The sequence below is a fragment of the Platalea leucorodia genome, assembly GCF_965183815.1.
Source record: "Platalea leucorodia genome assembly, chromosome: 2".
Lineage (NCBI taxonomy): Eukaryota > Metazoa > Chordata > Aves > Pelecaniformes > Threskiornithidae > Platalea > Platalea leucorodia.
The window spans coordinates 102,969,662-102,986,775 of NC_138824.1; positions in this window are offsets into that span (position 1 = coordinate 102,969,662).

Sequence of the window (17,114 nt, forward strand, 5' to 3'; positions counted from 1 at the left end):
CCTGAGCAGCTGAAGATGGTGATCTGCTTTGATCTCAGGAGCTCAGGTTTGGAAGGAGCCAAATAAATCATGTACATAGCAATTAATGCTCTTATATTATCAGCTCCTCCCTCCGCTTCCTGCAGCATGCAGAACAGTTTGGGAGGTGCTGAGAGACGTGGAGGGCTGGCTCTGGGGGGTGAGGAGGGCATGTGCTGCTCCTGGCACCCCACAAGGTAGAAACAGCCAGATCCTGGAAACACAACCTGTGGGGCTGTAATCCCTTGGCAGGACCACGTCACCCTTGAAGATCAGGGAAATGCTGGTAAAATGCAGAGCAGAGAATTTCCTTTACACTGTCCATTCCGTTGGCCTCTTGTCCACATCAGCATGTGGAGACCCAGCCTCAAGGGGGACATAGAAGGGCAAGCTGATGCTGGAGGTACCAGCATTTACTCCCTTGGGGACTTATGGACACAAAAGCTGGTTCCCAGCAGGACGACGGGAATAGCTCTGGAGAAGTCGGCAGAGGGTCTTTTGGCTTGCCAGAGTAACACTCTGTGGACAACAGAGCAGCTTTAAAGAATGAAGAAAATTGCTTGGCGCATGGAGGGAAATGTATTATTTGTGACATATGTACTTCTCTGGTGCTTTCTGTGGGCCCATTCTCATTCTGAGGTAGCTCTTGTTAAGGGTAGGAATGTCGAGTTTGCTGTGGATGAAGTTATATGTGGTAAGGAACCTCCCAAGGCTATTTTCCTTTTAAATGCATGAATTTTAGGTAAGTCATTTTATATTCTTATCATGGGATGTGGGGACCATTAGCAACCCAGTTAAGTAAAGCAAAGTTCCCTCATTTCTGAAATGCCCAATTCAGTATGACTGTGACTGCTGAGCATACAAACTTGGTGGGGTCCTGGCTTGGAAATGCATTCAATACTTAATTTGCAGTTGATTTAGCAATTTCGTACAATGAGAGCAGGTTTTTTTTAAATCATTTTTATGGTGCTTTTTCACATAAATGGCCAGAAAAAATACTTCTGATAAGAAAGCAAGCACGATACACTCAATCATGCTGACTTTCAGCCTTTTTGGTTAAAAAAAAAAAGACATTTGCTGACGTCTCACATTGCCATATGACTATTTTCAATGTTTTCCATGACTTTTTTCCTGGACCTCGTTTGTTTTTAAGTGATGTATTTCCTAGCCAGGAATTTTAACTGTGCTCTCCATCCAGTCGAGGACTGCATTGTGAGATTCCGTCAGAGCGGCTTGAGCTCTCAGAGAGCTTCTTGGCCGGTGTGCAATTCAGGCACATATGGAGAAGATATCAGCTGGAGAGATTGTACAGGCCCTCAAAATTTTTTTCACTCAAGACCTGTTTGAAAACTCCCGTCAATTTTGTTTTTAAATATATTTATGGAAATGGTCTAAATCCTCTACATGTTGATTCAGTTTGCTCTCCAAGACCACAGCAGATCATTTACTGGTTAGTTACACTCCTTCAAATTGAGAAACCCGTAAAGAGTCAGTAAAACCTGGAAAACTAATTATTAGTTGCTTACAGCTTCCAAGGGTGAAACCTTGCTCTCAGGTCCTTACCACATACTGCTGACTTTAATTATAATTTATGTGGGTGTGTGGGTTTTTTTGTCAAGAACCCACGTTGCCTGATTTGGACAATCTTAGCTGGGGACTGATGTGGTCAAGTGCTTCTTTGCGTCAAGAAGATTTGAAGGAACTCCCATCTTGCAGCAGCACCCTGCTGCTCACTAGGACTGGGCACCCAAGGCATGAAAGCAGTAGAATTGGCCGGTTGGTGGATTTTTTTGCTCAGCATTTCAGTCACTCCCCGATGTTGAAAGGGCACCTTCTGGAACATGGTAGCATTGCACATGGGTGCAGCAGTGATTTGCATTGTGGGACCTAGGTAGACAAAGGAAATGGCGTGTTTTTCATGCTGGTGGTCATTTCTTTCAACTCAGTGTTCAGCCCCTATGAAGAGGAGGTATAGGTTCCTATCAGGTAGAAGCTCTCATGCCACACATTTAATAATATAGCTTTTGGATATACTCTGATGTGAGCAGGAAATATACCAGCAGAACATCTATATAACTGGCTCTCACCCAATGGTTAACACAAGGCTGCAGAGTAAAGGCAACCTTCAGTCAGCCTCCAATTACTTTCACACTTTACTATCAATCAGTTGCTGCATAAATCCAAGGTAGACAGTGATGAGATCTAGTCAGGAAATTTCTTCCAAATAATTGATTTTCCAGATATGCACGAGTAAATGGCTAAGATACTGTTAGTGTTTTGTCTAGGGAGTTAACACTGTTTTTGTAAAGAGTTCTCACAGGTTTGATCCAGCATCATTGAATTAGGAGGTACCTTGCAGTTTAAATTTAAACTAACCAGAATCAAGCTAAGTGGAAGAAATACTGAGTATTCTGATAAAAAATTATTTGATCTTCTTCCTCCTAATAAAGCTTTATTATCCCAGCCAGCAAATATTTTTATTATCCATAAAAAGAAAGTATCCCCTTGCAAAATAATCATTTCCTAAGCATGGTGGATGATGATGTTAGCACAGATATTAAGTAGGAGGCTGGAGCTCTCTTTTAAGCTATCTGAAATCACTCAAATAGATTTTTACTTTGAGCCAGGGAGAATTTAATATACAATGTAAGAAGCTTGTTAAACTTGCTATGTATTTTACATCCACTTGGGGAACACTTTAATTCCTGTCCAAAGATGCTGAAAACGCCTCACTCAGTAGTATAACTATTACCTGTTCCTTGTATTAAAAAATTCAGTCTCAGTATTAATTTATCAGTGGAACAAGATGTATAAAGATTTATGGGTGAAATTCCCGCCTTGCAAGGAGCCAGAGCTATCTCTAGGTGCTACTTAAATATTGCTTTACCTCTGCTTTGCAAAATCCAGTGGCTTTTAAATGGTGCATAGGCTTCTGACTGACCTTCTCCATATGGAAGTGTTTCATGGTGGGTGAAAGAAAAGGGACATCTGTCTTTGAAATTGGTTTCCAGCTTAGTGCATGCAAATCTAATCACCAGAAAGAAGGTTTAATCAAGAGAGAATTAAAACTAAGAAGAAATTGCCCACTCAAATAATAAAATTCAAAACCTGTGATTGCCAACTGTTCAGGAAATATGAAATCAGGATTTCTCTTTTACTCTAGATTCATAGTAATTTACTGCCTGGAGATGGAAATATTCACCTATTACTGTTTAAAATTAAATGAATGCCTGTTGATAATAAGAATTATAAGAGCATGCTTAGTCCTTACTGAGATTTCAAAAGCACCTTAAATATATGCGGTCCTTTCTGATCATTGACATGGTTTCTATCTCTGGAGCTAGCTGATTAAAGAGCAGAATAAAGATGGAAACTTCAGCAAAGTGATCAGGCAAATGATACATATGCCTCTTATTATGTACAAATATATTTGCATACATAAGCATTACTTTATCCTTTACAGCTGAACTCTATTTTCTGTTGTGAAGAGATTTAAAATCTTCAGTTATTGTAACCAATAGACATAACTGTAGAGTGAGATGCTTCCCCAAATGAGTAGAGAAAATGTGTAAGAACCTGGCTTTATGTTGTTAGTAACACATAAACATTATTTCTAACTTATTAATGTTCTATCATGCACATGAACGCACTCACCTTTACACAGCTGTAGTGCCTCATTGCCCGGTACCTCACTGACCAGGTGTCAGTCAAAAAGGAAGATTGCCCCAAATGCAAAATGGAATAATAAGAATAATTTCTAACATAATACGCAGTAGAATCAGCATCTTATCTGGCTACTTGATTTTAACATTTTATAAGCGAGGCAAACAACAGTTTTAGAAAAGGATTTGAAGAGTGATGGTGAGAGAGTTCATCATGTATTTTCACACATTTTCAGCTTTGAAGCTATATGCTCCTCCCAAGCATGAGTGAAAGCATGAAGCACTACCTTGAAACACTTTATTCTTATGTTTCAGCTCTTCTGGTTCTTTCATTTGTGACTTGTGTCTGTGCACATTCTTCAGGTATGTAGGTGAGTTTCTTAGCTTTATGTTAAAGAAGAACAAATACTCCTGAGTTCTTGAAGAAAAATCTGCAGTGAAGTGCAAACAGGAATCTTTTTCTACTGCAGGATATGAGTAACTTCTCTTCAATTAAATGGGAGTTATTTATGTGCAAGGCCTTGGGAGGTTTGCATAAGTAATAGATGCAATTAGACACAATTATAGAGAATTAATGAACAAAAATTACAAGGTGCTATATTCAATATATGCAGGGAGTTCAATTTATTATAATTAATGCACCATGTAGTTTTAAACTGTCTTTTGGAGGAACCTCTGGAAATACTATTTCTGAAGTGAAATGCAATTATAGGTACAGAATGTGAGAAATTAGTATTTATATTCCTATGTATTGTGGAAAAACATAGCTCAAAAAAGCTCTTTTATTAAATAAGCCAGGACTGTAAATGAAGGGGAGGATTGCACAATGCACAACTGCACATGATGGTTGAGAGATGAGATCATCAGAGCAGCTAGGAGTTAAGACATGTGGTTTGAATTAGGGGTACCTACTACTTTCTAGACGCTCAATGTATTTGATAGAAGATGTCTCAAAAGCATATAAGAACAGCTCCAAGAAGAGGAACGCCTTTAGAGATCTTAGACTTCACTGTTCTGTAGCCATAATGTCCTTTCTTTTTTCCTCCTTCTGTAGTATACCAATGTGGAAATCAAACAACTATATTACCATAGGAGTATTGTTCCCATCATCAAAAAATTTAAATGCTCTAGGTGTTAGGCATAACATGAGAATCTGAGCTGGATCTTAATGCATTGCAAGAGGTGATTAGGAGAATATTTGTTTCTTCAGAGAGGCAGTTATTGAAAAAACTGAATGGGTGAGTTTTGATATTCAATACTATTTAAGCATACAGGATTGTCAGACAGCTGAGCCTCTGAAAGAGGATAGAAAAGTCAGTGTATCTAATCACAGGTTCAAAAGTATAATAGCATTCCATGGCTGTTTAAAATAATATTTTTGTAACTGCATACCCTACTGGAGAAAGTACCATTTATAGTACTGATATTTTTTAGTCTTCTGTATATTTGCACTCAGAAATGCACAGGAAGGAGACTTCTTTGAATACCAAGAAGGGTAATTTTACCAGTTGTAACATGAATACAAATGGACAAAATATTCTTCTTCTTTGACTTCATTCAGTAATTTGTTTGGACCAGCAAAAAATAGATTAATGCTGATGTGAGCTTAAGGGTCTAAAAGTAACCAACCTACCTGCTGCTAACTAAGCAGAACCTTCTTTGACATAAACCCAAAGATTATTCTAACCTTCAGTGTCTGGAGCCAGCTTGGGTGTACTTGTATCGCAGTCCTGTTGTGGGGAGCAATGCCTGGTGGTGCCAGACCGCTTGTGTAGTCAGCAGGGCACTTTCATTCAACCTGCCTAACTGTTCCATGTGGTGCCTGGTTATGCATCGGCACCACGCTCAGGGATCTGGAAAAGCTTGTTACACTGGGTGCAATGTTGCAAGAAGGCATCAGTATGGGGTTGCACTGTGCCACATCTGTGCTGAGAAGTCTTCCTGGACCTGGAAATGACTAGGGGTACAATATAAATATCTGAACAAGGTCTGTAAGATCCACCCTGGATCTCAAAGCTAATATTTTCATTATCTGAGATATCTTTGACCCCTGTTTACATTGTGTAATGGAGTATAATGTTAGGATTGCGTAAACTCACATGTTTTCCTTGGAATTGGTGAGGATTTCATGAGGCCTATGGATTTGGTTACATCTCTCAGAGATATGTTACTGCAGAGAAATTCAGCCCTTAGTGTTTGAGCTCTTCTGCTTTGCAACCTATGAGAAATTCCAGTCAGCTGACGGTGTTTGTTTAATGGTAGCACAACACTTGATGTCAATTGGGCTTTAGATTATGCTGTAGGGATGCTCACTAGCTGGCCACATTTGAGCTATTTCTGCTTCTGTTGATGTTGATAACACAATTCCAATCAATTTCAATGAAGGCAAGGTGTGCCCATGCCAGTCTGCTCTTATCTTATATGCTTAGACTGAAAAAAAACCTGATTGCCATCATAAGAACATGAGAAAGAGCACTATAATTATAGCTCTAGCAGTGTTTCCACAAATGATACCACTGTCCTTTCTTCTGTCATGTTACAAAAATAACTTTGTCTCAATCAGTGCTGCTTCTTATGGTATAAGAGCTCATAGAAATCATTACAGTGCACACTTACTGTTTGGCTCTATAAATCTCCACTGAAAAGCTGTTAACATCATTGCTTGAAAAATATAATGCTTTTATTTATGCATTTATTTTTGCAGAAGAAGAAAAACATCCCTCAACTATTGAAAGGCTATGAAAGTTTCAAAAAGAAGCAAAAACAACTTCCCCAGATAAAACAACTGTAACATAGTAGGACATCTTTGATTGTCGTAAAGCATCTGGTTCTTCTAGGGAATATTTTGACAGCTTTAACAGTGAGCTGATTTTTGTTTTCAATAATATCACTCTTATTACATCTCCAAATGAAAAGAAAGTATAGCAGGACATCAGGTGCATAGGAAAGGTATAGGGGATGCCTACCAGACCGTGTGCATCCAGGTCCTGTGGAAGAGAGAGTACTAAACCAAAAGGTGATATTTCCCAGCTGTCTTGATCAGGTCAGTGGTAGAATAAGTCCTGAACTGATGACTATTTTTGCTAAGAAAAAGTTGCTTAATAGGCTGTACTGTGCTGTCAGGGAAGGAAAGCCTTCTATCAGATGAGAAACTAATTGAACATTTGACTCTTTCCATGCTACAGTGGAGCAGATACATGATTACTAGGTTTTGCTCTCTCAGAAATGTATCTCAGCTAGAGTTGGTCAGAAGCAGTTTTTTGCGAAACCTTTGCTCTGTGTGCTCTATTTAGGAAAGGGATTTAATTTCTCTTTTCAGTTGTGCCCAAGGACAAGACAAGACAACGGGCACAAACTGAAACAAAGGAGGCTTCATCTGAACATCAAGAAACACTTTTTTACTGTGAAGGTGACCAAGCACTGGCACAGGTTGCCCAGAGAGGCTGTGGATTCTCCATCCCTGGAGGTATTCACAAGCCATCTGGGCATGGTCCTGGGCAACTGGCTCTGGGTGGCCCTGCTTGAGCAGGGGGATTGGACCAGATGCCCTCCACAGGTCCCTTCCAACCTCAGCCATGCTGTGATTCTGTGATTCTATAATTCTCAATTTCTTTCTTGTTGCTGGGCTCACAGACTATTTGTAATGTTTGGATAACATTAGCTGTAAGCATTTTGAATAATCTAATGTAAAACAGTCGACACTGTCCCTGGGGTTTGTCACTCATTTTATGTTTTTTGGTATTTATTTCAGACGAGAAATCCTTTAGGTTGTATTCTCTTCATATGCTTTGTTCGGTGCTGGAAACTCTGCTAAGGTATACATCAAATAAAGAATTGGTAAAAGAATACCCAGGGAAAGCAGAAATGAGTGTCCATTATAGACCAGTCCAATGGTCAGTCAAATGCTCCTCCCAGGCACAGTGACTGCGTACACATGTGTGTAAGAAGAAAGTCTCTCTAATAGACCCTCCATATTGGAAGTCTCTATAGTAGAAAGGCAGAAATGGGTGGAAAAGAGGAACTCGGGGAGGACAGTGGAGCTGGCTCAGTTCACAGTGTGTTGTCTTTCATTGCTTGCTGGGGAGATTTTTTATAGTCTCTGACGCCACTCATTTCCTGCGGCTCAAAAATATTGTTATCTCAGGACTATGCAGTGCATGTTGGAAATAGAAGTACTCTGGATACCTCAAAGGAATGGTCTTTCTTGGTTCTCAAGCAATAATGCTGTGCGCTGTGAAGGGGTGCTCAAATTCTAAGTAAAACCTACCTGATTTAGATGCAAAACATCCTTTACATCAGCAATAAAACAAGACAAAGAAGCATATCCTCCTCCCCCAAAGTCTTTAACTATTGTCTGATATATTTAAAGAATTGAGTTGGAAAAATTAAACTTTTTTTTTTTAAGAATCGAGTCCACAACATCTGTGGTTCACACCTCCCTTTATTGCCTGTGGCTAAGGCAAACAGCATGACATATAAATGAACAGCAAGCCACACATTTCAGAAGAAAGAACACATATTTTTGTTTTCTCATAGAAAGAACAGAAATTTGAAGTAAGGAAGGGCTTTGGGACAATTGAAAACGGTGAGATAGTACACAGTGACAACAAAGAGTTGAATTGCTGGTACCACAGGAAAAATCAACTACAGTAACAGCTTGCAGTGGTGCATGCTGAAAAGCCTGTGTGCCATGCCTTACAAGGCATATGATATCTTTGGTGCCAATGTCATATTTCTCAGACCCACGTGCCATTTCAGGCGTCACAAATGCACTGACTGCAGCTCTGGTAGAAACAATTTGCGTTACGGCGTCAGTGAATATTCACAATGTAGTTGTTCAGTTGGTTTGAAGAAACAGACAAGGAAGAATGAGAAGAAAAGGAGAAGAGGAGAAAGAGAGAGAAAGATAAGAGGAGAGAGAGAAACAGGAAGGAAGGAAAGAAGGGAAGAAGGAAGAAAAAGAAAGAAAACAAGAAAGAGAGTAAGAAGAAGAAAGAGAAAAAGACAATTCTCCCCCTTATCCACCAAGATGAATGAAGGGCTAACAAAAGGGTTATTCAATGCTGTGCTGTAATACCTTATTTTAGTTTCTGATCTGAAATCCTTTGACGTCAATGAACTTCCATTGACTTTAATATGCTCCGGATCAAGCTTGTCATGTGGATCTCAGACTTACTGTCTGTGAATTAACATGAATCTTTGGATTAGTTTTCCAGAACAAACAAATAACTTTAAAAAGTAATTAGGCTGGTATTTTAACATTAGCAGGTTACAATGCACAGATCCCTAAGCAGATGTGTAGCACAGTGTTTTTGAATGGTGTATGATAAAGTAATTTTCTTAACAGTGTGTTTTCTATTGGGTTAACAGTATTTAGGTTAATGGAAAACATGCCTGTCTTGCAAAGTATTTCCACCAGAAATACTGGAGTCTGAACAAAAATCTTTTCCTATTCTGAAAACCATGTGGAGCTGCAGTATTTTGCTTCTTTCCCTTTCATGTATCTACCTATATAACTGAGTATATCCACATAATTGTAATATTTATATACAGTAGCTTAGAGTGTATATACATATATTAAAATGTAGACATACTTACCTTGTACATCTATAATAAATATCTCTAAAGCTCTAATGCCACATGTTATTCCAGAATTATGATTTCTTGATATATGTACACTTTTGAAAGTTCAATAAATTATTTTTAAAAAAAATATTATAACATTCTTCACTGTGGTATCAACCAATGTTTCTGTTCTAATTCATTGCTATATGCCAGTTCTGTACCTGTGCAATGGTAATGTGCACTGGTGGTTGACAATATACTGGTACTACTGAAATATCATGGACTCAAGTAAGAAACGCTACCGAAGTTGTTAGACATGGACACTTTCAGGACATTGTCTCCCCTGCCCTCATCCAGCAAATACCCCTTGGGCTCTTCAGTGGTTCCTGCAGGGCAGCGAGTCTCATCTTTAGGGTCTAGGACTGGATGAGGCAGTAGGTTGTACCAATGTAGGAGTCCCATGGGAGAGGGGTCCTAGGCAGAGAAGGAAGAGCAGGGTCCAGGATGCGCCATGCTGTCTCCATGTGAAACTCCCGGGACAAATCCCAGCCTGCAGAAATATCTGATCACCTGGCAGCAGAGGCAGCCAAACAGAGAAGACGACCCTTCCCTCACATACAGGTCCAGGACCCTCTGACCACTTAGAAAGTTTAATAGTGTCAAATACTTGGAAATATTGGAAATGGTTCAGATTACATCAGCTGTCAGTAATCTAAGCTTGACTGAGGTAGTTGTCATGTAGCAGAGAAATCAGATTAGTACACTAAAATAATTGGTGTGAACAGAAACTGCTAAGGAGTCTTAGTAGCACTGTATGGCACTGAAATGAAAATAAAATCTCCAATAAGAGCTGAAAGTGCTGTGCAGCTCCCCAACAGAAAGACCTGAATGCTTGTAAAGGAGCTAGCATATGTTTTCTGTTTAATTCTTTTTGTTCATTTGATGTTTTTTCTCTCTGTGATCTTTTATTAGAACTGATTCACAATTTGTTATTAAACTATTATTATCAATTAAAATATGTTCTTTCCCCCAAAATGATGAATTTAAATATTAAAAAAAAAATCTGAAGGGGGAATTTTTGTTTCAGACACTTTTATCCATATGTTAGTTTTGCTTTAGGGGAGAATTTTCTGATTCAGCAAAGTCATTAAAAACTTTAAAATCCCACTGCCACTCAAAGAGAGTTTATGTATAGTATTATTTTATGGAAACTGTGGGGGATGCATGTGATTGTGTGCATGTAAAGAGGATAAAGAATTTTTTTGTTAGCCTACTAGAACTAGTTTTATATGTATGATATTCTGTATTATATTTAAATGTGGAACTACCTATTTTAAACCATTTACTAAATTTGTCTGATCAGTGTTCCAAATACTGCCATTTCATGTGGCCATATCATATTATATTGCAATCTCTAAATTTTACACACTTGAAGATTCTGCCAAAGTATACAGTTTAGTACACAGAAATTAATGGTTGTGGAAAAATATATGTAGTAGTTAGCATATTGCATGTAATTTCTATGGATTTTATATTTGAATATGTTCGCAGAAGCAATTAGAGGGAGACCAAAATGACACCTATTGAGTAGAAATGAATTCCAAAGTCTCTGTGTTGTTATTACATGTTATTTATAAAACTCAACAAAACTTATAATACAGCACTTTGGAAAGGAGACTGGAAAAGCTCAGGAAAGAAGACAATAGAATATTGATTCTATTAAAGGTAACCAGTGTAAATCAGGTTTTCAGCTTCAGGAAAGAGCATGAGTAGGCATAGGGATCCATTTGTGGTTTTCTTTCTGAGGTTGTCTCCCAAGAGCAGAAAAAATGAGAAATGGATGTGACCTGCACTGTGTCTACTGATGCTGAATATTAGTCTATTGAAGACTAATAATTTTAGTGCCTTCAGGGAAGTTTCACGAGGCAGGACAGAGCTGTACTCACTGTCACTGGAAAGGTGATGCTAGTTGTCCTTTCGGTGTCCTGTCCCTCCCTGCTCATTCAGTCACTGCATCTCTGTCACCTCCCTCGAGCTCAGGAGAGGTGCACTGTAGCCCTCTATTTGCATCAACAAACTGGCAAAAAAATCGGGCAACCCCCTTCTCCTCCTCCCTCAAGCAAGACGCGGCGTTTAATGCGTTGTTCACCCAAGGGCCAAATGAGAGCCAAAGGCAGTGCAAGGGGAATGGGGCAGTGCAAGGGGAGATCAGGGCTGGGACGTCGGTGAGCTGGGAGATGGGATGTGCCCCCACTGGGACCTTGCACCTTCCCCTGTCCTTCCCCACCTTCCCCACCGAAATACTTGTGTTGCTCTTAACAGAGGTCAGCCACATTGCAAACCAAAGATTAAAAACTTAGCATGTTCAGAAGTTTTTCTTTTTCTAAGCTATCCATTTCTTTTCCTTTCTTGTCACTGAATCAGATGTAGATTTTATGTTCCTCAGAGCTCCTCTGTGTGCAGAAAATATTTATACCCATGTAGTATTAAATTAGTTCCATTAAAAGAGTGGACCAAAATACAGTAACATAGTTTTAGCCCTGTATTTGGGGGCAAAAAGCCTCTATCTAGTTCAGAATAGAAACAGGACTTGTCTATATGTTAGACATATTGTTATATCTTTTTCCTATTCTTCTTTGTTACACTCTGTTCAGGAAAACCATACTGAATGGCTGGAGGCCACTAAGACTCAGTCATGAGCCACATTCTTCTTTCTACGTATGTATGCAGTTTGCAGTGTATAATTAAAACAAATTATTATATTTTATTCAAGCAGAAGCTAAGCCATGTAGCAGTGTAACACTGACCCGTCAGAAAAGACTTGTGTTCTGAGGTTGTAAGGGGATAAGAGGTTGGTGTGCTTAAAACAAAGATGCATTTTGTCATTGCATGCTCTTGCACAAGTGCCAGTAACCACAATTGAAAACTCCTTGCTTGGATGATGTAGTAACACTGATCTGATCGTGTTATTCTGATATTTTCTCCTTACAGATGTCAATCACAGTCCTCTGTTTTCTGTGGCTTTTCTTCAGGAGAGCTTGACTCCTTGCTAAGCTCTATGGACCAGTGCTACCATCATTGTTGTGATGATCTTCTAAAGATACTTAAGGCTTGACTCAGTTGCCCTTTGAGACACTCTTGACTGGACCAGGGTCTAGATGCTGGACCCAGGAACAGAATTGAATCTTGTTGTTTTCATTACAGTTCCTAAACTTTTTCTTAATTTACAAAACCAGAGAAACCTAATCCATGCTCAAAGAAGATTAGATAATAGGGTCATGTATATCTCTCTATATAAAAAAAATTGTGTATATATGTTTGTGAATAAAAATAATAAATCTATACTTAAATATGTATGGGGTGTAAGATCTACTGCACTGGAATAATTTTAGCCCTAATCCAAACTACATTGAGGACAATAAACTACACTTCCCTAATAAAGAAGAAAATACAGAACTATTCAGAAGACAAAGTGGAATTAGTATCCTGTTGCTGCGACTAGCTACTAAAGCAAGTAATTCTGATATATATATTGCATAGAGTATTAATAAACTTCATTCTACTTCACTCTACTCTTTTTCCAAGATACTGTGCAATGGAAATGCCATGTGAAGGCAGCATTGGGATACTTTCTATCTGGAAGGAAGTGTACAATACATTTACTAATGTGTGAAAGAAAAAAGTCTCAGACTCAAGCCTGATTCCAGTCTCACACCAATTTCACAGCTGCAAAGAAGGACTCTTGACGTAGCTTAAGCTGACGTGAGAAGGCTATTCTAGGTGATGGATGCCTCTCGCATACCAGAAAGGTTTGATCTGAAGTAAACAAAACCACTTCCATGGGCTTTGGGTAAGGTCCTAAATAAGAAGCCTTTAATCTGTCTTCTAAAATATGCATTGTGGCCATCACAGACTGCAGTTATCACTGAAGTTCCATGTACTGCAGAACAGGGGGAGAGAGTAGCAAGAAGAGAAAAAAGCACAAAGCTGAGGTGCAGGTTTCATCTGGCTGGGCAGTAAAATTTCTTCATCGGACACTGAGGATACCTCACTTCAGTGCAATATGCTCAGTGTATCTTCATCTGGTTTATCAGCAGTGTTTGTATATATATAATTTCATACTTTATACTATTGTGGTGTATGTTTAGATGCCTAGAGAGAAAATTTCACATAAATTGTAAATGCGTGTTTGCTGCTATCACTTTACAAGAAAGTTCTGCATTTCATTTTCTGTAATGCCACTAGCAAAGGATCACTCAAACTGCCTAAAAACTGCTAAGAAATAAGTGAACGGGGAAATGAGAGGAACCAAGTGTGATGTGGTAAGGCAAGAAGAGAAGGCGTCAGGGAAACACCTGGCTTGTACAAGGGGCTTCTGTTTTTACTGGATTTTACATGGTAGAGAGGAGAGGGAGGAATAATTTTACACAAGAAGACAAAGAAGTGACAGAGCTTTATCTGGATGTGAAGGAAGAAAGAAGACAGAGAAGCCTAAAGCATAAGCAATATCTAAATATGAAAATCTGATTTTGAATAACTAAAGAAAATGTGGTGGGTTTTTTTTTATTCCAAAGTGTATGAAACAGATCTGTTTTCTTCTTTGTTTTATCTTACTCTAAATGGAGGGGTTTGTCTTTAAAATTTGAATCAGATATCTTTATAACCTTTTGACTGTGAAAAGAAGCATTTCACATTAAATGGAAAAATATGCCATAAAAAAGCATTTTCCATGAAAACTTTTTATCCAACATATTTGGTTTTGTTGTCTTTAAAATGGGATCAAAACTAGAAGCCAAAGTAAAAGGAGGAATTGTTGACTGCAACAGAAAAGTCAGTGGAGGGGGAAATTTGGAAAGATAGGTGAAATTTTGTACAGCAAGACAACACTATTGAAAATTGTGGTGTTACTTGGATGTAGCTGAAGTCTGAGTTTGTGTTTATGACTATAAATACAATGTCTGTGGCACAAAATGATTGCTCGTTATACTCTCAGAGAGACGACGATAAAAATATCTTATTTTTTCATACTGGAGAAACAATAGGAAATGAAGTCAGAACAAAAAGGTTCCTTAAAGGGCAGTTGCAGAGCGACCACCCACTTCCATGAGATCAGCCTTTGGCTCATGATCCTGCACCTCAACACACTGAATTTAAAATAATGCTGAGACATGAAGGAGACGTAGGAAACAAGGGCACAGATATGGCACTGGGCCAAAGTGGAAGGAGCGAGGTCTGAATGGCAGAGCTGAAAGAGGCAAAGTGTGGCCACAGGACCTATAATCTCTGTACTAAAATATACTCCTAGTGACCTGTATGTACAGATTTACAATGAGGAACTTAAAGGAAACAGTTGCCCACTTCTGTTGCATTTTGCTCACTCCATGGTGCCTGGCTCCTTTGGGATCCTGTGAAAAGCTTTTCTTTGTTTTGCAGCCCATGATCTTTCATAATGCTTTGTGCAATGTTTTAGTTTTGATTATGGTTACGTAAAGCATCCACGTAAAGCGTCACCTACTTTCGGTTCAAAATCTGTGAGAAAAGCAAATAAGCAGAGAAAAGGAAATGCAGGGAGTACAGAGTGTATCTAGAAAAACATTCATAAAGTTAAAACCAGGGAAATTTCTTAAACCGTCTCAAAACCACCAGGTTCCTTGGAAAGTACTCTTTTTCTATATTGACTTGACTGGAGGCCTGATGACTTTGGCAGTCTTTTGCCTGTAAAGGGAAGATGAGATCAAGGTGGTTTGATACACTCCAGCTCTCTCTGTAGCCTAATCACTCCATTTGCTATATTTAGATGCCAGCCTGTGCAGGTGTCCCTCCAAAAGTGTAATATATGCATCCTGAGCTTTGCTGTAGTTTCTCCATCACCATGTAGTGAACTTGTCCCAGAGGTTTCCTGGCTGATAGACTGTGCTAGAAGAGATGACAAGGTCAGTCAGGGAGCTGAGAGATATTAAAATCAGGATGATAGTTTTAAACTAAACTATACTGCCAGAGTACCTTTGAGACAGTTGAAACTTTATGGATTTTCAGCAGTAATTGTTACATGAATATTTTACGTGAGAGAATTCTGAACATTTAAAGGACAATTTACCTAGCATGACATGGTTGCAAAACTGTAGATTATGGAGTCAACTAGTAGCAGTGTAATTTTTCAAATGGCAGAAGATACTTCAGGAATTTCACCATAGCTGAAAATTGAATCAAAGTCAAACAGAAATGAGAGATAGCCTCTTTTAAACTGGGATTAAAATCTTCATTTGACTTTTATTGCCTGCCATTTTAGTGACACAGGATTTTAAAACTAAATAATGATTTTGAATGGGAAAGTAGAAATGCTGTAAAGGAATTATTTTCAAATTCCCTAAATCTGAATATCTACATACCATGCTTGGAAAATCAGATTAAATATCCCATATCGCTTATCACTATTCAAAAGCCGACACGATTTCCAACATAGAGCTGAAATGATGGGAATATCTTCTAAACTCAGAACATTAATAATTCCCCAAGTAAATCTGTGACTGATAAGACCTTATCATTGCACTCAAGATTTCAAATTGATTCCTACCTCACAAAATCTGGGTAAAAATCTTCCAGCAGTTACAGCAACATTCAAAATTTTCTGCACTTTCAAAATGTATCATAATTCAACTAAAATTTACTGTTAACATTTTTCTTCAGGCATTTTAGCCAATCATTGTTCTTCCTGTCTTCGGTCCTTCTGAGCTCAAGACCTTCTTCTGCTTTCTAAAAAGGTGTACTTCCTCTCTATCGTTATTTTATCATATTTTGTTTTGTGTTATGTTGTATTTTACTTTCCCAGTTAAGAAAGGTAGTTGGAGAAGAAGGCTTTATGTGCAAGCAATTATTATTTCATTGTCATTCTCACTGTCTCTACCTAAAAACTATTACTATTGGCTTGTTTATCAGGAGTAACTTTTTGGAGTGACAAGAATGTTGCAGTTCAGCACTAATGAATAAGCATAATCTGTGCCCATGCATCTCCACTGAAATCAGTAGGCTTTCAGGGTTGCTGAGATGAAGCTCAGGACCCAGATAATTTTAATTCCCATGTCAGACATATGGAACAAACCAGTGACTGTCAATACTTGGACACAGATGATAATAAAAATCCTATTTTTCTTATTTGTATTTTATGAACGCTAAGGAATGAGGTTTGATCCCATCACTGGTATTAAATAACAGTTTAAAGAAGGAATTAAACCTATTAAAAATTAATAACAACTTTCCTACTTATGCTCAATGACAGCAAAAAAAGTTCATCTAATCTGCAGTACATTTTCAATATGAAGACTATGTAATGTAACTTTAGGATTTAAGATTAAAAAAATGAAATAATAAAACTAGCAATCTATTGCTCCCCCAAGGGACCCTCCACTGCGCACCCTTGCTCACTGTCCCCACAGCTGCATCTCAGCTCCGGCTAGGGCTAGGGCCAGGGCCATGGCCATGGCCCATGCCTGGGCTGTGTGGTACCTACACTGTGCCCAGCCTCCCACCTCACTGGCTGCACTGCTCAGGGCCCACGGTGGTGCATGGTGATGGCCAGGCTGTGGCCAACCCCGTCCTGTCCTGGCTCACCTGTCTGGGCGCTGCAGGACGGGGCCTGACTGGGGAGGGAGGAACTGGCACCACCACTGCTCACTGGTGCTTTTCTGTATGAAATCACTCTACCTGCATATTGAGAGCTGACTTGTGTGACCACGTCAGGGACTGGCAAGCGTAAGTTGTTTAGCACAATTGCCAACCATCAAGTTCCAGTCAATGGAAAATTTTGAGAATGATTAATTTGGGTAGTACCTGCTATTAGGTGTCAGTAGTGCAGTGGTTTGTTCCCTTTCT